A 21,060-nucleotide genomic window follows, 5' to 3' on the forward strand; every position below is an offset into this window, starting at 1 on the left:
TTCTCGGCATAAAATTATTTTCAGGTGAAACAAGACTGCCTCGAATTTACAAAAAAACAATTGAGAAATGAATGTCATATATCACATGAGGTAACCAAATATTTTATATTAGGAAGTAAAAAAAGTGCAGGCCAGACAGACAAGAAAAACTGGCAGGTTGCAGTTTACTTAAGTATTCCAGGTGTAAGTTTTTGGGATATCAAGGACAAGCTGTCTTATTGTATTGTCTTTTATTTATTACTAACGGCATATTCCGGCTTCGTTGGCTGGATATGTTTCGTATATTGAAAATAATTACCTATGTTACAGAATTATAACCGAGACTTTTAATGAGAAGTTAAAATAGATCATGTACTTGTGTAGAGTTCATTTGTTTCAAATATCCAAAATTATTTCGTTAATGTTAAAAAATGTTAAAACATTTATGAGTATTCTAAAACTTAAACATAATAGTCACATTATTGTTTATTTATAAGTTCAGTATTTTAGTTTTGTTTTTTTTTTTATTCAGGAGGAGATTGGGTCCATTTCCAAAACACTGATTGCTAAAAATTAGGAATAATCATTATTTTAGTCAATCAACTTAATAATAAAGTGCATAACATAAGCTACTTTCATATAAATATTATTATAACAAAAGTTTACTACGCTTTGGTTCAATCAGATTCAATTCAAATGGAATTTTCCCGAAGTGAAAAATACTGCACAATATGAAGATTACGCTACACTTTGATATTGCAAAGGCTTTTCAAAAATATAGTAGTTTCAATGAATGCCACCGTTATTGCTGAATGTGAAATGTATTATAATAACTTGTGTTTAAATCGTCTACTATATTAAATTCTCGTGTCATAGTGTTTATAATTAAACTCCTTCGAAATGGCTCGACCGATTTTAGTGAAATTTTGTGTGCATAAAGGGTTGTAAATCGGACATGTATTTTTCGTCCCCCTAAATGGTTAGTCTACCCCTAAATTTTAATTTTAAATTTTTTGGACAAATTTGTTATTATTTGTGATACAACATACAACCCTTAATTTTCACCCCTCTATGATGAACTCCTATTTTGTATTTGTAATATAAAACTTTATCACTGCAACTCTGAGGTTTATATAGAAAAAATCACAAGACAACCTAAAAAGTCTTCATTCCGGAAAACCGAACATTCTCTGGGGTAGCAAAATGTGCCATGTTGGTATCTATTAAAAAGGTAGGCTAAGTCGCATTAAGGAAAAACGAAGTTCGGGGGGGCAGTTAGCATAAATATATTATAATATACCTTCCAAAAACTAAATTGATTTTGAATTTATTTAAAAATATGTTACGATTTATGACCAGATTTGCTTTCCACTTATATAGTAATAATAAATATAATTTATTTGCTAGTTGGTGTATAAAAATGTTTCTACAATATTTGTTTGTGTTTTATCAGATGCAAAAACACTAGGTTATTACTTTAACATAAGTTTCGTTAATGGATATAAACACGTATTACATAACGTATTTTCTCAATCTTATAATCTCTATAATAATATAATGAATTACTACACAATACCTCAAAGAAAAAATAATCGTATAATTCATACGATTATTCGTAAACTTCAATAGTTTATCCTTGTGCAGTCAGTCCATCGATCGAGCTATTTATTACGTTTCATAAATAGAACACGATGGTTTATCAATACTATCTCCTACAGTCAGAGTATAAAATCCATCTGCATGTTCGTGCAAACAAATTCCTTGAGTAAATTTGGAGACTTTTCCAAACGGCTATGCGAGAGAGATACATAGAAGATGGTGTTAACAAAACAACGCATAAAATAGTATTCTAAAGACAATAATTTGGCTATTCTAAGAGACGCTTTTCGATCTATGTAATTAATAAGTTACCATAAAGCCTAAATGTTCCACCTAAATAATTAGAAACGATTTTCTAAACAACTTCAAATAACCTGTTTACATGATTTGAATAGGAAAATGTATTTCTTTTTTAATATAATTTTTGATTCTGATTAATAAACCTATACCTCATAGCGGCAGGAAACTTGTAACGAACTAGTACTAAGCTAAACGTGTCGATGCACTGTATAATGAAGTTAGGTCTTAAGTAAGCATTATTGGAAATATCATTGTATTTTAGTACCAGATATAGTAGTTTAATTATTAAATATAAATATTGCAGTTGATATTTCATTGTATATCATAATAATATTCTTGTAATTTTCATTTGCGTAAGAGGAATTGGCACACAGATTACTGTTGTGCGAATAATGACATTCATATCGAATCTGTTTTAATTGACTTTAAGTTGTCATATATATAAAAAAAATTCCTCAATCATTTTATTCCTACTACGAGTAAAATCCTCAAATGTTTCGACTAAAACTTTGTAAAATCGTTTTTTTTTTAAATTAATAAATAACATTAATTTTGTGGAAAGCTTCAAAATTAACGCAAAGTGAAAAATTTGTAAACTCATATATTAATTTGCTGATCAAAATCAAAATTAAGAATTGTTGTTTGGGAAAAACTAACATTTGTAAAGTACTACTAATACTGCAAACATTTTAGTAATCTCTTTCAGTATTCAACAAGGAAGGATATAATCAAAAATTATATTTTTCAATTTATTTGAATCACTTGTTATAATGGAATGTGGTCTATGTTGCATAAAATTTCAATTAAATGTTTGAATACAAAATGTTATTGAAAATCCTCCGATTTGCTGATTGGTCTGCCTTTACTCTAAATTTTTTAATACATTTTTCAATTACCGGCATGTCCGTATGGAGTCTTTAATATTTTTTTATTATTAGGAATTGTATTTCTTCCCTTATGCAAAGTCTTATTTAATTATAACTATTATATAAGTTATAGTATATACATTTATAGTAATGTATTCAGTAGGTATGCAGCACTTTTATCTTTGCCTTGTATTTCTAACAATATTATAAAAATAATATTTAAATTTACCATCACAGCCATATTACGCTTTGATCCCTGTAAAGAGTTAAGTGCCCGTATATTCTAAGAACTATAGCATATACTGTGGAGTATCCCGGCGCTACACTCCGTTCTATTGTTCTCATTCTATTTACGTTTTACGGCAAGTAATTAATCTTGCCAACTCTAAATCCTACGTGAAAGTATCGATTTTTTCAACAAAAGGGCGGAGAACAAAAAGTTTAATCTTCCTCGGGAAAGGGTGAAAACATTAACATTTTTATGAATGATTGGGAGCCGAGATAAGCAACAGATTTGAATTTTTATGACTTTATTGAATGTTGTAATGTTTTCATAAACCTCGTATATGAATTTTAATTTGATTAATTCAACAATACAACGTTTTAATAGTATATTACATTATTTAATTTATTTTTTAATGTGACGTACTGTTAACGTAGGTTTGCTCATTTGGAAGAACAAATTTCAAGTTAAAATTTTGCGTTAATTGGATTTTGTATACGAAGGTATATAAAATTACAGTGTACAACCTTAGTATATATATATTTCAAAGGAAACACTTTTTTACCGGATTGAAGCTATGTTAAAACTTATAATTATTTTACATAATTTTAATTTTTCCGACGTCGACGTCGTTTTTTCGACGTCACGGTGACTAATAACAATAATAAATAGCTGCAATCCAGTAAAAAAGTGTTTTCTTTCAATGTGTAAAAGCTATGTTAACAAAAGACAATACTATATATATATTTACATAAAAATGTATAGATGCTTGGCCACAATTCCCCCGATGACATGAGATGTGGCCTAATGTAGGGCACGTCTGTCCAGAAGATGCCTGTTCAACCGCCGCTTAAATGAACCCATATCATACTGCGTAGGGATGATGGAAGGGGGTAAGAAGTTCCATTCCTTTGCTGTGACCACTTGGATAAGGAACGACGAACGATATTTTATTTCTTTATTATCTTACACTCAATAATAATAATCCCTTAATAACACCTCATTTAAATACATTAATTCAATACAAGATCATAGAGAATGTACGTTGCCAAAATTCAGTATTTTCACAGCAAATAGAATTGAAGCCAAACTGTAATCCCTTTATAGAAGGTTACACAAATAACGTTTATTTCCTGACATAACTGAATCGTTTACGAGTCGTTACATAACGAGTTTCAAGTTTCAGTTCAGGTTTATGAAATATTAACAACCGACAGACCGGTCACATGTATATAGTACTTAATATTAAAACTTCAGCCTGCTCTGTAGACTTCTATACTTAACACGCTATATAGGCGTCCGTGTTTCATATCTGAGCCAACCTAAACGACCCAGGTCTGGATATCCATAGTTGGGGAACACTTTTACTTTTACACTTAAAAATCGATTTTCGTATAATTTTGGAATTTGAATTGTTTTGTTTAATATTTGTATTATCTCTTTGTGTATGTCATTTTGACTATAAGTGCTTGTTACATTAAAAAAAATCTGTTGTGGTTCTTTTACCAATGTATCAGAGCGCCGAGCGTACTTACTACCGAACTTTTATGATAAAAAAAACAACTAACATTATTTGGGAATAAAAAATACTAGATACAGATACAAAATCTGTTTTGCATAACATATGTAGACAATACAAATACTATCCCCAACACAAGTTTCTAACTACTTACGGGGGCTGTGTGTCAACTCATGTATTTTATGTAAAATTTGAGACACAATAAACATTTTTAATTTTATTAATCTAATTATAATTACTTTTTTTTTGAAAAGTGGAAACATCGTAACAATTACTTGTAATTAGAAGCAATCTCCGCCAAAAACCACTTCACCAAAACATTCGCAGGGACATTCTTAAAGCAAAATAAATGTACAATGGCGTCGTTTATCTAGTTTCGGACATAAATTCCAACCCAGGTTTTTTGTTAGGGCTGCCACAAAATAGAAAGCATTTTCATTTCTTAGCATTAGAATAATGGTTTAAATACTGTAATAATATAATAGTATTATACCCTACGCTTTATCCGTGATATTTTAAGAAATGTTCATCATAATTGCACAGGTGGAGTTTTGATCATTATCTTTTAGCGATTTAATTAAATGCATGTAATGAATAGAGTGTTGTGTAAATAAGAATTAATACTGTGTTTATTTAAAAAATCCGCTTTTTATTGATGCGCCACTCCTGATAGTTGTTACGATTTTTAATAGCCTATTGCATTTTTAATACATGTAGTGTTATTTGTAACACAAAATGACTGCTACTTATAATAGATACAAAAGTAACTTTTTAACTCCAACCGCTAGTTTATGAGATTAGTAAATTCAACCCAACTAAGAAATTAACTGTTTATATTAAAAAAAGATGGGATAGTTACGTTGTATTCTGCATTTCCAAATTATTATATATATATTTTTTTAATGAAATAAGAAAATATTCACAATGAAGCTATTAAAGCCGAAAAGTCAGGAGATGTAGCCCTACCTATAGTAACTGTCGTTCGGAATAACCGTACATCAAAGTGGATTCCCGATACGAAAGGTACTTTCTTCGGGAAATCGTAAAATCCTTCGGGTGCAATAGGTGATATTGAAGGAATCGTTTTCTTTATACAAAATACAAAGTAACTTCTACTATGTTTGGAATATTTGACTTATGAATTTTATACAATGTTTGACTTATGCCATATTTTAGTTTACTTGCGGCTCACTGCCGGTACCTTCATAACTGTCCTTCTTTATCTATTCTGGAGTATCAACAGTAGACTTTGACCTGAATGCCGGCTTGAGACTATTAGCCGGCATTTTTTCCGTAGTCTTGCGTTGTATGATTTTAAGTTTGGAAAGCCCTTAAATTATTGGATTGAGCGTTAATTTACAACATATATTGGTTTTATTGCATGTGTTAAAATATGGGAGACTCCTACTTATACCCTTTTTGTATATATACTTGAATAAAAATATATTTTGTTGTCTTCTATGCTGCAGTGTCTCCTCAATACTACACTGATTACAGTATTTCCTCCTATAACACGATAGATTTGTTCCGCGTTATAAGAAAGGCGTTGTAGTAGTTACTCGCATAACGCGCTTATATAACATATAACGGTTTATGTACAAATGATTTTAAAACACGTTTAACTTTTCTGGTTAAAGGGGATTTATATCAATTATTAAGAAAAATATATGTTAAGAACGAAATATGTGCGTTCAAATCATTATAAGTGTCACAGTAAATAAATATAAGGTGGTCACTCCCAGCGTTATATGGATACCTCCATAACACAGTCGAGTGAAATCGCGTGAAAATGCTTTGGAAGAGTATCGTGTTATAAGGGAAACGTCCTGTATTGTGTATAGTATTGTACTATATTGTGCCGGTTAATTTCAGATTCAAATAAAACTTAAAGGCCGGCAACGCACTCGCAAGTCCTCTGGAATTGAGAGTGTCCATGGGCGGCGGTATCACTTAACATCAGGTGAGCCTCCTGCCCGTTTGCCCCCTGTTTTATAAAAAATAAAAATAAAAAACAAATGCAATACACATGCACTGATTTTACTATGGAGCGTCAATGGATTGCTGATTTATTGATATGGTTAAGTTTCGGAAACTTATTTTTATTTAATCCAGTTACTATTTTTGTAAGATCTGCCGCAACAAAGAAGGACAAAGACGCAAGCATATTTTTTTTAACAAATTGGTGTTTCGCCTGTAACATTTTACCTAGTTGTTTATCCGGTATCATAAAAACCGTTTACATGTTTACGGACTGATGACCATAATGGAAAACCCTTGTATGAAAAATTTCGAGTATTTTCGGACTCCGATTGATAACGACCGGTCTACGAGAATACTGACGTCATCTATCATTTAATTGGACTTTTCATTCCTATGATTACTACGTACTTTCAAACTTTCATATCATAGAGCGTAATCATTATACATAAATTGTATTATTTTGAAGTGAAACTTCTTTATCGGCGTTGGAAATAATTACCGTCACATTTTTCGGTTACGTGTCACATTTTTCCGTTACATGCCACCCTTTTCTTGTCGCTACCACGGTTGATTCGAAGCCATTAATAAAAACAATATATAATAAGAAGGATAGTAATAAATCTATTACAATTAATGAAATTCTTTAATAATCTTAGTAGTAATAAGGTAAAATGAAATAATTGTATTGTTTGTATTAATGTCTATGACAATAAAAGCCTTTTGTTAAAGTTTATCTAATTTTATTTAATTTAACCAATTTCTGTAAAGTTACATATAGTAGATCAATTTCTGAAAAATAAGGTTATGAAGAAGTTCCACTTCTTACATGTGTACACGCACACATTTTTTTTAGGGGGGCAACTAGCCTATGCCATAAAGGGCAGTCGTCACGGCCCTTGGACACCCATTTTAGCCCACCTAGGGTTGCCAGCCTTTGAGGGAGGCGTATGATATTTTATTTAACAGTTGGAGGTCGTATCTCCCAGGATAGACCTATACCGGGAATCGATACCACAGTTTGCAAAATAAAATGTCTTGTGAAGAGGACCAGGAAGACTTTCAGCCATCAAGGTGACGCGGATGAAATTCTCTTTGAGATAAAACACGGTCAGGAGGAATGAACCGAAACAACATCAAACTAACTATTTCACTCACATCAAGTGCTTTGTCCAAAAAAACCTTTTTTGAATATAAATGAAGAGTGATTTAAATGATTGCGATTTCCACTAGTTTCATTAAAATATTTCCTAGTTATGGAAAATATAAATGCTGTCTATGTTATGAAACATTAAGCAGCAGGCTTACCAACTCCATAGAGATTTTATGGTTCCATTTTCGCTCATTACATGCGATACGGATATACGCATTCTTTTGAACGTCTGTCCAATTTTCTTATTAATGCATAATATAGTAAATTAAAGAATTAAAAAATCAGTACGCAACGTAAAAGGCGTAAGCTTATTTACGCTACTTTTAATTCAGTCTCGTCTTCAAACACTCTATTGTCTAAATTTATTTGGTAAATGACGACAATTAAGCAAATAATGAAAACCCAACTTTAAGGTTTAAAAAAAAGGTTGTCTCTAAGGAAACATACGGACGTTAGTTAAACGTGAAAACGTCATAACAAAACATTGATGAAATGATTGCATACTTTTATGGATAATTTAATTATTTTTATTGCATTATGACTATTGTATATGGATACAAAGAAAGGAGTGAATCCTCAGACGCATAGACCAATCGAGTACAATGATAGTAACGGGACAATGAGCGTAATGGGACAATGAGTGATGTTTTTTCGTGCGTGCAGTCGGCGTCCATCGATTTATTCCACGTTGTCACGTCAGAAATAGTTTGTTTGCAAGTGAAGACAACTTTTGTTAGTGCATTTATATTCTGTAAAAGAGCCGTAGTGTAGCGACATTTCATATACCTTAGCAGTGAAGTTGTTTCGAAGTTTCTCTTACTGTCTATCTTATCGCAAATCAATGTGTAACATAAAAGTCTGTTCACCTATCGTCAAAATATCAAAGAAACACAAGTATAGGCTTGAGCCAAACCCCATTAACTTACTATTAGTTTGTAGCTTAAGTGGTTTTCTTTCATATTTTTAATATGAAACAAATTTAATGGAGACTAACCTTTAGTAATTTGTCGTGGGGAGTTACTTAATATAAAGTTCGCATGCTCAATGGGACTACTTAACTTTTATTGTATGAATTAACGACATTTCTGTCATTAATTCACTGTTTGGGGAATTTAGATTATCTATAGTTACTATATAGAGGTCACGTGACATAACTATGTGGTGCCTAGTGATTGATGTATTTCTCGACTGATAAGCTATTTACTTGACTTTTATAATTATATTGTCCAATTTATGTTCTAAATTCCATTAAAAATGGAAAAAATTGTCTTGTTATGTAATTATAGGAATAATATTGGGGAATTTATAATCATTCGAAAATAAATTCCTGACAACTCTATATGAAAAAATGCTAAAGCGTCTTTATCAAAATGTAAACAATAATATGTATATTATTTGATATTCTTAATCGCGAGCATTTACTTTAGGTTGGTTTTATTATAAAACATCAAGATCGTTTTAATTATAAAGTATCACTTTTATAATAATGCGATTCTTTTTCAAAACTATAGAAAAATCTTAATTTTGATTCAATTTTCAAAATAAGGGATTCTACAGGTGCGCGTTGACCTAGCCGTTTGCCGCCAGACAACGACGCCCAACCAACCAGCGATAAGCAGTCGAACCGAGAATTTCACATCGATAGCACGTTATGTAGGCGTCACTCGTTTAATTTACGACGCGTTCGAATAATGGCATATTTTTTAGTGAAGTGACAGTGACGATTGTGACGACATTTTATAACTAAAAATTACAATTAACTGTGAAAGTGTTTTAACTGAAGTTAAAAGTGGTTTAATTGTTTCTATTTCGGTGTTCACAAAATGTAAGTGCTAGTTCCTAACACATAATCCTAGACATTAATAATAATAGAAATAGTTTTAAGTCTGCCAAGGCCTAAATACACCGATAAGGTAATTATCATATAATACCTTGAAATATTATAGCTTCCGAATTTATTATTAATTTGGTCATAATATATGTTACTTTACTTTTAACTACTTAATATACAACACATATTTTAACTATTCATTATTATTAAAATAAAATGGTAAACTATTAAGTAAATGCGGAAGTTCTGTCCTAATAAAATTAATTTAACATACAACGAATTACATATATACAATAATAAAATAAATTCTTATTAATAGAACATTAACGTAAGTTTTACAATTTAAATGAAAGTATAGTAATGATGTCTATAATAAAAATCTTAATATGATCATTTTATGATAATTTATTGCTTTTATTCATAGCTACAATTTAAATTAAATTTTTTATTGAGTGAGACATCCTTGGACTTCACAACACAATTACGTAATGTAACTCTTGTTTAATTTATAATTAAGAATATTTAATGTACGAATCTAATAACATTACTTATGGTCTCTATTACGGAGAAAACACTATGTTCTTATATTCTTTTAAATGAAATAGTAATTATTAGTATTAGTAGTATATTATTTTTAATGGAAATTCACAACGAATTAGAAGTGGAGGAAATAAATCTTATTTAAAATATAATATGAACCACATTTTCACACGCAATTTTTAATAAAGATCACAAGTGCGTGTTATTTATTTATTCATTTGCTTATCAGTATTCTTACAGCTACTTACTATACAATATCTAAACGATCACATTATACACCAAAGCCAAAAATGGAAATCACATTCAAACATAAACATAAAACAATACCTAGGTAACACTGAAAATGTTTAGAAAATGAAAAATGGCTTAATGTAGAAAGTTGCTAATACTTTTATTGTTTTTCGAAGTAATCTCCGTTCCTCTCTCAGTTCCTCTCAAGCAGTGGGCCCATTCTCTCTTAGGGGTCTATTCTATGGCGTTTTAGTACACTTTTACCGCATCTTCAGGGCTCGTAAAGCGAATACCTCGAATTTTATCTTTAGTTAAATAATATAAATGAAAGTCGCAGGGGGCTAGGTCAGGACTGCATGCAGATGACTCATTTTCTCGGCACCTGCCATAGTCAAATATTGAACAGTGCGTTTTGCGGAGTGCGCTGAAGCACTGTCGTGGTGAAGGATCCTGCTTCAAGAGCTCTACTGTCGTATTTTTTCCAAGACAACAGGCAAACAGCGATCGACATATCAGTCTGCAGTCACTGTCCTTCAATCTTCTAGCACAACTATCGCGAAATGACCTTACCGACCTAAGAATGAGGCAATCATCCTTGACTTCTTCCTATCTTTATCTTAGTTGGCCGATCCTCGAAAGGAAACATCCACTGAGCTGATTGTCTTTTGGTTTCGGGTTCGTACCGATATATCCAGCTTTCATCACCTGTGACTTATGACCGCCGTTGAACATATCTAACATTTGGCGACACCAGTCCATGCGAAGGTGTTTCTGGTCGTCGGTTAAAGTATGGGGAATCCACCTGGTACAAAACTTCCTGACGCCAAATGTTCGTGTAATATTTTTTAAACTTATCTTTAGTAGTCGCTGTTAAAGGACGTCCCTCACGCGGATCATCATTGAGATTTCTACGTCCACGCTTAAACTCGTTAAAACAATTGTAAATAGCGGCACGAGATAGGACTTCACTAAGAAATGCTAATCGCAGCCTATCACACCTTTGTTGTTGAGTAAGCCCACAACGAAGGACAAAACATAAAAAATCATTGACCAAAAATTTTCTCGCTTTAGCTTCATTTTCACGTGTAACAAGAGTTTTAGATTTGCCGCCAATTTACAAACACAAATGACAAATGAATGCCAATAATTGAAATGCTCTAAAATTGAAACTCAAAAAAGTTTTCAATAGTTTCTGTTTCTAACTGCCCAGTTCTAAACATTTTCAGTGTTACCCAGGTATTGATATATATATATATACAGCATTTTTAATTACATTAAATATATATATTTTAAATTCTGTATTAAGGATGGAAATTTGTTTAGAGGTTGGGTATGTATTACATGCATATATTATACATAGGTCTTAAGAGATCTTTCGTAAAATGTATTTCTACACACGGGATTCTCTAAATTTTACCCTTATATCTAGACTGACATGACTGCATATAAAAGACAAAACGATTTTTAGATACTTATAGCTAAATCTCAATTAAGTTTATTACAACTACCTACACTGTTAAAGCAGGGTAAACAGTCTTACATATAGAAGAAGGAAAGATAGATTTACTGTGCGCGGGTTGAATGACAATAAATTGGAATATATCGTGTTTCCTGTCAATCAGCCAACGCGTGAAATTTAATATTAGTTTCCTATTCTTATTTTAAATTCGACGTGAATTTATCTTTCCATAAATAACGTAAACCTAGATCTACATTCGAATAAGGCGTCATAGTACTTGCTATTTTTCAACATTATTTAAAATAATTAATGAAATCATCGCAACGTATTTAAATTTGCTAAAAGACATGATTCATTTTGTGTAAAGTTGGCAAGCATAGCGCTTGTCAAGACTGAAGTGACATGTTAAAAAAATAGAGCAAAATAAATACTAGGTGATGAAACGAGTTTTAGCATATTTCTGGGAAATCAATTAGGGCTTTAGTTTATTTAACGGAAAGTTTTCTGTCCACTTTTTTATTCACCGAAGTTTAAGTCTCAGCTGAAACAAAAGACGGAAGAAGAAATGTCTCGAAAGAGCGAAAGTAATACCTATTAAAGTATACATCATATTATTGTAGTATTACTATAACTTGTTGTAGTGTAAATAAAAATAATAAGTAAATAAAACTTTGTACCAATATTATGATAGTTCAAGGCATGTCGGTTTCCTCACAATGTTTCTCTTTACCGTTCAAGCGAGTGATAGATACGCAAATAGACTGAAAGTCCACTGGTGCACAACCTGGGTTCGTACCTACCACCTCAAGGATGAGAGTTGCATGCTGATGGTAAGCCAACATTAAACACAAATTCGAGCGCGTGTGTCAGGCAAAGAAAGCTGATCACCTCTACTTCCACCGTACGCAAAAGAGATACAGAAATCTTAGGCCCAGTGTAGCGCCATTTTTTTAGTCTAATAATTATACTTCAATCAAGCATAAGGAGCCTTTACAGCTATTAAAAAAATATTATAGCTTTTTTAGAGTGAACCATTTTTTGTTGAACATTGTTTCATTGAAAATACAATGTGTCAGAGCTTAGAGTTCCCTAAACTCTCCACCAGAGGGCTTATCGCAATAACAACTCAAACTACCTCAGAAGCACTAACGTGAGTTTGATAAATTATTAAGCGCTCCTAGTGTTTATTTTGGAACTGAGATTTATAGGTGACGTGTTTTTTAATCTTATGTAGGTTACTGATTGTTCTTATACCTAATATTTAACGTATATAATCGCATAAAGTAGGAACTCGGACGACGACTCAACGATAGTCAACCAATAAATTTAAATATAATTTATTGATATAGATTAAATGTACACTTATGTCTATGGACGTCAATAAAAAGTATTTTCTGAATTTCATTTACTGCCAATTCTCAATTAAAAATTGTAAGTTTGGTGAAATAGATTTTTCTTTATAGTCAGTGATCCTTCTCGTTCTTGAAAAGGCATTTCAATATGTTCTGTGATAACTAGGTAAAGATAAAATTATTACATTATATAACTAGTATATCTTCTCGTTGTAGACTAACATGTAGAGTGCTTCCGGCTGAATAATATTTGCGTAAAATATGAACTGGAATTCTAAAAACAAAACTTCAAACAGATGCCTCGCTTCCGGTCATATGTACGCAAAAATGTTGATTGTTTATGCCCCTTTACGGTAAAGAGTTTAATTTGATATTCAAATATGTGATGTTACCAAAGGGTTAAAGTGTATATTAAATTATCCAACCAACCAATATCTGTTCTTCAAGTACTTTAGACAAAATATATTTAGGATACTTCTCTATATTAGCGTGGAATCATGTTCATTACTTCTCGGATTTTATAGTTTTTTTTAATAGTTTTTTTATATAGTGTATTGTAACAGACAATATTTTGTATGTTTTATTTGCGGCGTATAGAATTTTAGCAAAATATGAAATATTGAATTTCAGCAGCAGCTATTAATATATAACATAATATTTTATGTTCCGATAATAGTACAAAGTAAAGAAATCAAAATGAACTCTCTAGTTAATTATTGGAATACAATGTTAGCATTTTAACACTGATGGTTTATATTTATTGTACAAAATTATTATTTATTGTTTAAAGGAAAAATGATGAATATTTTAACTGATTAAAACGCTCACTTATATTCACATGTAATTTCTGTAAATTACCTAAAACATTGGCATTGATTATAAATTCCAAAAAACATAATTCATAAGTTTTTATAAGCTGAAATTAATTTTATTTTAAGTCATGATTTAATATTAAATTTAATTATAATGCATGTATTAGTAAAAATACTAAAAACCTCTAAGGAAATCATTAAATTTTGACCTTTATTTCTGTATTACAACTCGTATAGTTTTTTGTGGAATATTAATATTCATATATATTTTATTTTTAAACATTCATTGACTTTGTTTGACATTACTCGAATGACGTAGGTCGTGTAAAACAATGGAGAATCACCAATGTAATGTAAACAATTTTTTATTTGCGTATGTGGTAGACGAGACTTATACAATTTATGCTTAAAGAAGAGATGCACCCAACTTGATAGAGTAAAATTAAAATAGAGTGAAAACATTTATGTAATTAGTTCCCTTACATACAGCTTACCAATCTCCTCAAGTACGAAAAATAATTATAAATATTCGGGAAAGGAATTATAATACATAGGAATTACAAACAGATGTGTCAAAATTTCCATCCAATTAACACCAGGCTGAAGCTCTGTATCTCCAAATAGATACAGTGATTGCGTTTTTAATGTTGATTTTTTTGCGTAATTCCATTCGACATCCGCGTTACGGATATTGGGCTAACTATCGAAAATGCATACAAAAACGCTCCCGGGAGTAGTACCGGGGTAAGTATTTATAAATTATTTGTATGGAAATCTATGTTCATTAGAGTGGTTTCGTTTTGTCGCCCTATATACACTTTATATCTAGAAGTCTTAGAAGTGCCGGATTTTATAAAAATATTCTAAAACCTAATCTTCACTTTACTTAATACAAATAGTCGTAGATAAGAACGTAGTTTAACATTTTATTCGACATATCAAATTATGTAAAATAAATCGTGTAATCAGTTAAATTGCAGTAAAGGACTGAGTGTGTCATTACGGACATGAAAGACAATAGGATGTATAGATTATGTATTTTTTATACTACGTTCCGTTGGCAAACGAGCCTACGGAACGCCCACAAAGGGCAGTCGTCGGAACCCATGGACACCCATTTTCATGGGTGCGTTGCCGGCCTTTGAGGGAGAGATCATTTTTTATAGAATTTATTTCAAGTAGAAATATTTTGGTTTTAATCACATTCGTTAAAGAGTTCTGAGTTGTATTCAGCGTTACCAAGCTAAACGTTTCGTTATCAGTTAGCTAAAAAAGTAATGGCGCATACATTGTCAAATACTCTGATAAGCTACTGAAATCGTATACTTCATGGCTCATATGCACTTGTTTTTATCAACATCTTATCTTGTACTTAAAATAATAATACTCAAATTTTGCGTGTTGAATGACCTGGCATTGATAAGGACAATCGCTGATAGACATCTATGTATATGAAACTATATGATACTTGCTTTTACGTTTGAGGCGTATGTCTCAAAGAAAATGAAATGATTAACATATTTAATTATATTTTATCCTTGTGTTCTTAAACTATTAGAACTAGCTAAACTTATCTAACGAATTCTCTAAAATCTAATTTTACTTTGGAAAATAATAGTAATTAATTTATGTAATATTTTTTACTAAATGTTCTAAATCTCTCGAAACCCCTTTTTCATAAAGATTGTCAAACAACAAATTATATTTTTTAATCTTGTAATGTAGTAGAGCGAAGAAGGGAAACCCGTAATTAAAAAACAAATTCAGCCTATTAGATGATTTTCGTAAGTGTATAACTAACAAATTAAATTTCTGCGAGATAAGTTTGTTTCCACAGTGCTTTCCGAGAGGAAACAGGTTAACTAACAATACAACAACTGATAGAGGAACTAAAACTGAATGATATATTATTTAATAACAATAAAAATTTATTGTCATAAATTGATGATATATGTATGTATATATGATATAAATTAACTTTATTTTATTTATAACGATAATCAAAAAACATTATGTCGTGAATAGGAAATGCCGCCTGTATATCGGATGATTTCTTATAGATATTTAAAATTGATTTACACAATAATACCTTTATTTTTTGTTAGACAATAAATACAAACCGTAATAATATTTATTAAGGTTTAAATTATAGTAATTATATACCTGGTTTGTTTGAATTGTTAATTTATTTTATAATGAAGAAAACGAGAATCCTACTATGTAAGTTTCCTGTTCAAGGTTTATACTCCCTGAGGGATAAACACGAAAGGAAGGTTATAAGTGTTATAATTTTAAATTAAGTAATAATTATTCTTTACCGAAAATAAAAACGATATTGTTCATTTACATATGACGGTTCGAGTTCTTGACATGCCATATTATTTCCATTAAAATGTAAAGTATTAACAACTGTATTAACAATAGGTTCTAAGATGTCACTTATAAACCTTAAAAGATATTAATATAGAAAATATTTTTACCATATTATACTACATCGCATTGTCCTTCTACAACTGATTGATATGCCATAAACATATTTGAGAAGTACTTGAAATTGACTTATGTTAGAATTAACTGTGATTTGATGTTGATTTATCATGCTCATAATGAGGTCTAAGTTTTTATTTAGTATGAGTTTTTGTTTTTAATTTTGAAGTTGCTCGTTCAATTTTTTTCCTTGCTATGTTGCTTGTGTTCTATTATAATTGATGTAAAAAATTGTGATATCATATTTTCTTGTATTCTTTTATGCATACACGTTTAGAGATTATAAATAAATAAACCAGGACCTCCTGCCCATAGTGGAGGAAACTGTTCTGTTTGTGTATTACGTTAATAAAAAAAGTTTTTTATTGTATGTTTTAGGGTTTTACTACATTAAGGGGATTAACCCTTTTATCAGCGCATCGCCGAACTTCTATATACCCAATTGCCATTCACAACTGTAAATTGATATGCTTTGTTATAATTTTGTAATAGTATTACTGAACATTCTTTCGAATATTCACTTGTAAAGAACTAAAGTGTACGTTCAATGTTTGCTATGGCACATTACCTAACACACATAAATGAGGAAATACCAATTGCCATCAAATAAGTAGTGCGCACTGTCATTGATCTTCATATTAATGAGATCATCCAGAGCCAAGACTTTATATAGCTGTTCTGTACACATATTAAATATAAAAAACAAATTTAATTATAAATCTAAATCAATGACGAATCCATTTGAACACCCAACAAAAATCATCAGAATCAGTTTAGCCGATTAGTACGGTCCAATAAGTACTTAGCCTTACCACCCTGGAATCACTATCGTAAGATTAATTTTTCATCGGTTAGAACATTCTCGTAGACAGTTACTGTTTCAGCCGAATCGGCCGGGAATCGGTCAAAACAAAACATGTTTTGACCGCGTGTGGAAGCGAGCGTTTCCGCGGATTTCAGAAAAATGGTAAAAAAGCAATATGGGTCGGTGATTCGATTCTTGTTCCTGGAGGGAAAATCACGCAGCGAAATCAAAGAGCGCTTGGAGTATACAGTGACTCTTCTCCTTCGATGGAGACCGGCAAAAATTGGTTTAACGATTTTTAACAAAACGTCGGTTTTTGATGAGCCACACCTACCCTCCAAAACGGCTACCACGGAGCATAACGTGACAAAGAACAGATAGACCACTGATTGAAGGTGCACGAGATAGCTGAGACAGTCGACTTCTCAAAAGACCTGGGTGACCTGCTCGAAGCATCGGGCATGAGAAAACTGTCGGTGCGATGGGTGTCGCCTTTTCTCACTCCAGATAACTAGCGCAACCGTGAGACCACTTCGGAGCAGTGTTTGACGACGTTTAAGTGCATTTCGAAGGAGTTTCGTAACCGTGTATGGAACGTGGATACATTGGTACACAACAAAGACCAAGGCACACTCGAAATAGTGGACTTCACCGGGGGAACGTACTCCAAAGAAGGCGAAGACTTACCCTTTCCTATTGCCCTACTTGAATTAGGCTTGGAGTTCTTTTTGTTTCTTAATTTGAAACGTTATAGTTCTACGATGAGATGCATATACTGGTACTTTAAGATTCCGAACTGCACTGCTAATTACCTAGTCTAACATAGATATTATAGTCAACAAAAAGATTTTTAAAATGATCACGGCCAACTATTGAACCACATTCAGTTAAATATTCATTCTGGATTGAACAGACTTGGCTTAAAATAGTTCCAATATCGAATCGATGTCTACAATAAAGTATTAAAATTTTGGCAAAGTTCTGAAGTTTATTGTGAGTAAAGCTTTTATTTGTGAACGACACAATAATGTAAGGAAATTTGCGAAATTAATCAATATTTTAGTTATTTGTTCTAGAACAACATACAGAAAATATACCTAAATGCATGGAACCAAAATATAGGCAAAACATGAAAAATAAAATGGCAATTTAAACTAAATAGAAACTTATAACTTATTACTAGGGTTTATTGTGCCTTTATGAATAAGTTATTTTTTTTATTCTATAAACTTTAGACAAAAATTACTCAGCGGTTACATTTACGATTTATTCATTTAAAATTACATTTTATCTTACAAATATTATCATAACAATTAATTTTATGATCTCTAGAAACTTTAAAACTGTTAAATAAAATATTCAACGTAACGTGTGAAGTACTGCACCACCAATTTCAATGTAAAACTGTGCAGTTTCGTAGGGTATTAACAAATTTCTAAACTCTTAAATTATAGAGGTTTTGATAAGTAAATTAATTCATATATGGTAACACATTGTTGTCATGGATGATTATTACTTTTTAAATTACACATTAAAATCAAACTTCATCATAAGAACAAAAATAACAAAAGCTTTCCTTATACCAGAAATTAAATAAAGATATCTATGTAAACGTCTTAACCACGCCAAGGGGAACAAAATGTATACTTGAAGAATTACGGAACGATTATATTTGTTCCATAGTCTGAGAAATGCCAGAACCTATTTTAACTGTGTTTCAGTGTGATAGCTGACGTTATGAGGAGTTTATACAAGTACTCTTGAAGATTCAAACTACTTGAATTGATTCGAGACACCAAGCATCTTGAAAAAATAATGAGGGGAAATTTCAGGAAATTTTCATCGCTTCAAAATACAAGAGGTTCTCAATTCTTAAAAAGTAAGCTAAATTTAAACAAAAAAAATTCATTGCATTTGATTTCGCTTGTGAAGAGACACAACGCGTGGCGATTGTTCTTATGAAGTTAAGTTCCTTTTTGGCACAACTTTATTAATAATATATATTTCTATAACAAGTTTCTTTTAATATCTAATAATTTTTATCCATCAAATCTGTCACATTTAATTTCTTCAATTATTATATTATTGTTACTAACCTATCACGGAACCATTATACACAGCCTTCATTTTGAATTTTACTGGCTACTGCAACCAATGCTTTAATTAGCAGGTAACAAAAAAATGTAAAGGCTGACTTATAATATCTAGTACCAGCCATAGTAAAATCGTGTTATAAGTGACAATACAAGATTGTTAAGAAAATAACTAGTGATTTCTTAAGGAGTTTGTAAACACTTGTTAATTCTAGAAAACTTTGTACGTACACGACATTGCTTTGCATTTCAATTCCTTTACACCTCACACTTCCTTGAATATTCATAATAATTACTGTAATAATCACGGTGTTAGTTTAATGGTGCATACAAATTAGAAAATTTTCATGCAACACGCTCAAGGTACTTTTTACATTGATCTTTATGTATTTCAAAAAAATGCTTTGCAAATTTCGATTGCATAATTAGTTCTTTTACAATTTCGAAATATGAGACGAGCCTGAAGTTTGGCATTCATGGTTCCAAATTGATAACGTTGAATGTCATCGCAATAACAGACGAAATTTTTAGCGCATACTTGATTTACTATAACCTTTTATACCTATATAGACGGCAGAATTGGGTCCGGTCTCTAATACTAGAAATACCTCCCTCATTTTTTCTTTTCCTTCTATAATATACGACTGTAGTGTATGCACACACACATTGTACGCAGGTTTGAGATGCAGTAAGATATGTTCAACATCTAGTAGTCGTTCCCGACGATCTCTTTTACAATAATAGTTTTAATAATTCTTATAGCTACATGAAAAATAAAACAGTTTCCTGCTAATAACTGAGATGATTGTAACGGTAAATGAGAATTTTCGAACAACAAAAATTGAAGTTGCATAATATTTTCAGAGCAAATATTGTTTGCTTCTATACACATAGAAACGTGGCTTTACTTTATCTAAGGCTTATTCTAGTCTTAGTCCCAGTAAACACTATGACGTAGATTTCCATCCAACCATACATAATGTATTCATGCTTTAATTGCCTCTGTATAACTAGCTCGTTAGTTTTTTTTTTTTTTATAAAATAGGGGGCAAACGGGCAGGAGGCTCACCTGATGTTAAGTGATACCGCCGCCCATGGACACTCTCAATGCCAGAGGGCTCGCGAGTGCGTTGCCGGCCTTTTAAGAATTTGTACGCTCTTTTCTTGAAGGACCCTAATTCCTACTTCTTGTAAAAAGTGTACTAAAGATTCAGATTTGATGAAACTGATATTCCACGTAAAGAGAAAGGTTACCATGGCAACACACGGTTCTATCTTTAGCCTACGTTTAATAAGACATATGCGGACGTTTTGACGACGATAGACGATTTGGAAACCGACGTTCCTTTGGCTTATCGTGAACGTGCTCGTGGGATAACAAGATGCTGATAGGATAAGCAGTTGATTGATAAATTTAGGATTTGTTCTTAATAATCATTTTGGAAAAGATGAATCAGAAACGGTAATGGCATTGCATGGTATTATTTTTAGTAATTTGTTAATGGTTTTTTTTATTAGAAAACTAAAAGCATTTTGTTAACAATTCCTTAAGCTTACTTTCAGTACCCATAAATGCGGGGCTGGCCTAATGGCTACAGCCTATAAGTCTCATCTGCCAATGTTATAGGCGCACATAGAAAGAGAGTCCATTGGTTTAGCCGGGGATCGAACCTCAGGGATGAGAGTCGCACGCTGAAACCATTAGGTCAACACTGCTCTTTATATTTCTTAAATACTATTTATTAAACTTTGATAATGTCGTAAACACAAATATAAATATAAATATTAACGATGGATTTAGTTAGACACAATAACAACATTATACAGTAGTTTT

The 21,060-nt window shown here is 31.5% G+C and overlaps 1 protein-coding gene across 2 annotated transcripts in view; it reads left to right on the forward strand.

Annotated features, from left to right (window-relative positions):
- The first annotated feature begins 9,247 nt into the window (after positions 1-9,247).
- Positions 9,248-21,060, forward strand: part of LOC123720402 (5-hydroxytryptamine receptor 1-like) — a 76,090-nt gene continuing 64,277 nt past the window's right edge. For both annotated transcript variants that reach the window (XM_045676994.1, XM_045676995.1), the window contains exon 1: positions 9,248-9,441. The gene's annotated coding sequence lies outside the window, so the exon portion shown is untranslated. The remainder of the gene's footprint in view (positions 9,442-21,060) is intronic.

Source organism: Pieris brassicae, chromosome 2 (assembly GCF_905147105.1).
Source record: "Pieris brassicae chromosome 2, ilPieBrab1.1, whole genome shotgun sequence".
Taxonomy (NCBI): domain Eukaryota; kingdom Metazoa; phylum Arthropoda; class Insecta; order Lepidoptera; family Pieridae; genus Pieris; species Pieris brassicae.